A 5,098-nucleotide genomic window follows, 5' to 3' on the forward strand; every position below is an offset into this window, starting at 1 on the left:
GACCAGGCAGAAGGAAGGAGCCAAACACAGCTATAAATGAAGCTCTTGCTTGTCTCAGGAGATGGCTGCTTATGATCACGTTTCTGTTGGCTTTTTTTTCAGTGTAGACGTTTCCTATCATATTATGACATTTCTGGCAGACTATTCTGTGATTGCAAGTTTCTTCTCCCTACATGAGTGGGGAGATAAGATGGGAAACATCGCCGAAACACACTTTAGAAGCACGAGCCCTGCGCTTGCGTGGAGAGGGACACTCGGCTGAGTGGGCAGCCCGGGCTCACCTGAGGTGCCCTTGCTTCCCAGACACACCACAGGCATCTGAAGCACCTTGGGGCCCCCTTGTCCCCACAGACTAGCTGCAGTGTCTCTGGAGTCCCCACCCTCAGCAGATGGCCCCAGGAGGCGGGTCCCCGGGCACACGATGATCAGGCAGCTCTCTGCGCCCTGGAGCCGGGACCGAGCTGAACTGCAGCTGGGTCCTGCAGCTCAGACCCCCGCCAGGCCCGAGTCTCTGACCCAAACTCACTGCCAGCCACCCGCGGGTCCTGCCCTCGCCTCTGCGGCCGCCTGCACGCAGCCTGTGCGTTTGGCCGCGAGGGCTTCCCCCATGGCCGAGCCAGCTAGCGTTCAGTCCATTTCATCCAGCACATGAGCGTTCAGAGCCCGCGAAGGAAGGGTTCCAGGGCTCCGAAGGGAGGAGCAGGAAGAGGAGGAAGAAGGGTCGCCATGGCACCCGGGCGTGCCACACCCAAGGCCAGCCCCAGGAAAAGTGTGTTCCTTCTGTCAAGATTTTTGAGCGCTTCTGAGGCATCGGGCATCCAGGCCCAGGAGACGCAGGCGTGCGTGAGAGGAAGGACTGTCCAGCGCCCTCGCGGCCTAGAGAGGAGGACAAACGCCCGCACGGAGGGGCGGTGCGGAGCGCAGGTTCGGAGAGCAGGGACCGGCAGAGAACTGGGCCGCCGCTCCGGCAGGAAGGTGGGGCTTCGCCCGGCGGCTGCGGGAGGAGGAGACCAGCCGGAATCTCCCCCATCAGCCGCGGTGCAATCACCCACCTTGACGTTCACCGTGGAACCTGTTACACGTGCCCCGGAGCACGGCAGCCAGCGACCCCGAGGCTGTCCTCCAGGACCTGCGGCAGACTCCTGGCTCTGCCCCGTGAGGCTGAAGCGAAGCGGCTGGCATTCTTAGGCACCCCTTGGTCACCACGGTATTTGACCCACGGAGTCAAATCACCTCTAAGGTCACATCTAGCTGAAAACGATATGGTTATTACATGTAACTGCCATCATTTTTCCCTAAAAGGAAAAAGCACTTCCAGGAAGTTTCTTAAGGAAATAAAGCTCACCAAAGCCAACAGGTGCAAATTTAGCTAAAATGGCAGAAGCAAAAGAAGGTAGACACAAACTTAAAGACTAAAGAGAGGAAGCCGGGCGTGGTGGTACACACCTGTAATCCTAGCACTCAGGAGGCTGAGGCAGGAGGATCTCTGAGTTTAAGGCCAGCCTGGGCTAGACAGTGGGACCCCGTTTCAAAAAAAAAAAAAACCTAAAGAAAGGAGAGATTGGTGAGTGTGGGGCACCGCTAGCAGAATCCCGCAGAAATACAGCAAGGTGAAAGAGGTTGTCTGCACCCGAAGGGCAGAAAGTCGTGTAGATTCAGTAGTGACAGGTCACCTTCCTGACCACAAACTTCAAGTTACAAATCACAGCCTCGTACGGCAGCCGGCTGCCAAGCACCAAGGAATCGGCCATAAATACAAACGGGCTCTGAAGGAGAGGGGCGTGATCACTGGGTGCTCAGGAGGACGTCGCCCCAACCGTCACACAGCAAGGGCTGCCTCCTTCCGATCCCGGGGGCGCGGTTAATCCAACGCACAAAGCCCTCAGATAGAGGTCCACAACCACTGTATGCACCCGAGAGCACAGATCGCTGTGAAGTGAGGTAAATCATAATTCTAAATGCGTAGCCTCTTTTTACTGCAACGGCTCGCCCGGTTCCGAGAATGTGGTTCACAGTCTCAGCTCAGCTGTCAAAATTGCGCCGGCAAAAGGGGAGGCGCAGCGCCATCTGCTGTCCAGGAAGGGAAGCGCCGAGGCCGCTGAAGAATTGCTATCGAGCAGGTGAGGGGCAATTTCGGGGTTCGCGTCTCCTGTGGGACCTAAGGACATTTGCTAAGCAATTTTCTCTACTGGGAGGGCATAGTTGTGAAATATGTTTGTCACCGTGTGAATTTCAGCAAATTGTTTTTGGGTGATATCCTAAATAAAACTTTGTCTGATTCCAGGCAAAAATAGATTTTAAATGTAAAACCTAGTTTATGATATTTTAGTTTATTCATTTCATAGAGCACTGCCTGCATGTGAAATGAAGTCTCTGGCCCTAATTATTGTGCTTTCTTTCACATTCATTTTAGGGACCCATAAAATGAATGCCTTACCAGAAGCTGATGTATCCACAAATCTAACGGGAATTATTTTGTTCAGGGTAAACGTACTAAAGTGTTCAACATCACTAAACATTGGGTGCAGCATAGAGAAGAAAGTGCTCTTTTGGGTTATTTCAGTAGATATTTTAAACTAACATATCTCAATTTAAAGAACCAATTCAAAATGAAGTTTTGCTTTCCTTTTTTTAAAAAAACTGAAAGTCTGCACCGAAATTATTGATTTTTTTTTCTTAACTGGGCTGTATAATTCTCTCCTAATACAGTTTAATAGTCTGTTTCCACAGCAGACAGTGGTCACTGGGTCGCTTTCAAATGCGAATGAATACATGCAGTTAAGGACGAGGTCCTGGTTTTCTAACTTGGCTGATTTGGGGCTTTTGTGCTTTGACCAGAAAAAAAAGGGGTGCACAGGTTGTGCAGGGCTGGCTCGTGTGTCCTGCAGTCCTTACCTGTGGTAGCGCCATCCCAGGCGCAGGCGCTGGACAGAGGGGCCCAGAGGCCGCTTCTGGTGGCCACTTCGTCCTAGCATGGATTCTGGCGGACATTCATTACTCCGATTCCTGCAGCGAGTCTCTGACTTATGGACACTGTGTCGCGAACTTTCACAGATATGAACGGACCGCACAGTAAGAGCCCAGGGTGTCCAGAAGCAGGAGGAAAGGCAGCAGTGGTGGGGAGGGGACACTAGGAAGCACAAAGCAATCTTCAGTATATATTTGCGTCAAAGTTGTGTAAGGCTCACTCCATCAGACTGTTACGGTTGTGTCTAGATTTGCCCCCTGAAGCCTCAACAGGGCATAGGTGGGTTTTTTCAGAGGTGGCTGGATCTAGAGTGTGGGATGCTGGGATTGATTCACGGTGCAGTGCTCGGGTCAAGGGCCCTAGGATTAAGGGTGTGAGTGGACCCGCCCTGATGACCTGGATAAGATAAAAGGGGCAGAAAGAGCTGCAGTTGCCCCTGGTTGTGTTGCTGCCTTCTACCCACCATGAACTGTTTCTCCTCTGTGATACCCTTCCGTCTTGGAGCCAGCCAATTATGGACTGAAACCTCCACAAACTGTGAGCTAAATAAACCTTTAACTTCGGGTGCCAGGTATTTTGTCTCAGCAATGAATGAGAAGTAACTAAGACACAGACTTTTTAAAAAATCTGACAAACAGAACTCGTTCCTAAATTGGGGACTTACTATATTCTTCTAACTTGAGGAGTGGTAGGAAGAAGTAAACTGTACTTGTTTTCATTACAAACGTTCCCCAAAATCAAAACATTAGGAGAGAACAAGATGTCAGAAACACTGTCTTCATGAAATGCGCTGGAGGTTGAGCCACAAGAAACTGCTGCTAGTTGACTACTTTTACCTAAAATAAAGCAATTTTAAATACTTCATCCTAATCCTTAGGCAACTCAAGGAAGGGTGCACTGATGTGACTGTGACACCTTGGATGTGATGTCCCCTATAAAATCGATTTTCAACTGCACAGAAGTATGTTTCTTCACTTATTGTGTCAGTCAGATGTCCATCACTCTGGCAAAATACCTGCAACAATCAATTTAAAAGGAAGACAGGTTTATTTTGACTTATGGTTTCGGAGGCTCAGTCCATGGTTCTTTGAGGCCGATTTGCCTCATGGCAGCCAGGAAGCACAGAGAGAGGAGGGAGGGTCAGGATCCCAGTGCATCCTTCAAGGGCCCTCAGGGACCTGACGCCCTCCCACTAAGCCCCACCCCTGGAGGGCCCACTACCTCCGCTTAGTGCCACAGGCTGAGGACCCAGCCTTCTGCTTGTGGGCCTTTGGGGCCTTTGGTATGTTTACCCTGAACAAAATAGACGTCCCCAAACTACCCAAACCACTTAACCAGCAGTTATGAGACAGCTTTTAGTTCTTCATCTTTCCTGGCTTGCTAAGTCTCTGTGAGACTTTTCTTGACAAAGATAAGAGCTGCATACAAACTTAGCGTTTTCATACATCAATAGACATGCTGCATTGCAAAAAGTCCAGTTTTTCTTCACAACTCTGCTTAGAAGCACCTCCTCATAAGAAAATTCCTAAAAAGCACTTAAGGGGTTGGGGGTGCAGCTCCGTGGTAGAGGGCTTCCTCGCATGCATGAGGCCCAGAGTTCCACCCCTAGCACATAAAAAAAAACCAGTTAGGTTTCCAGGTCCAGACGGGAGTCTGTATCACATACACCTCAGCTACCCTGTGACAGTATTTTACTGTCACCTGAACTGTAATCCCAGAAAGTGGGAAATCAGAAAAGATCAAAAACTGACAGTGTGGTGCTTTGTGCTCAGGATAGCATTTGTGGTGTGCCAGCTTTGTACTGAAATAAGTAGTTAGCTCTGAATAACACTGGTATTTGAGCATTTGAAAGAACCTCACATTCTGACTCTTCTTGAGTTCAAACCCAATGAGTCAATTTTTAATTTATGCACAAAACAAAATTGATTCATTTTTCTTACACAGGGACAGGATCACATTCACAAAGACTGGAATCAGCAGCCAGGTGTGCTGTTGCATGGCTTAATGAAAGTGTCTCAGTCTGTGAAAGACAAAAACCAACCAAAAATGCTTTCTCTGAAACAAAATAGGATAGCTTACCATAAAAAAGACTGTTACTCTAAGGAGAAAAAGTACAAAAAAATTTCAAAA

This window comes from Chinchilla lanigera, unplaced genomic scaffold, assembly GCF_000276665.1.
Source record: "Chinchilla lanigera isolate Chin_1 unplaced genomic scaffold, ChiLan1.0 scaffold00099, whole genome shotgun sequence".
Classification (NCBI taxonomy): domain Eukaryota; kingdom Metazoa; phylum Chordata; class Mammalia; order Rodentia; family Chinchillidae; genus Chinchilla; species Chinchilla lanigera.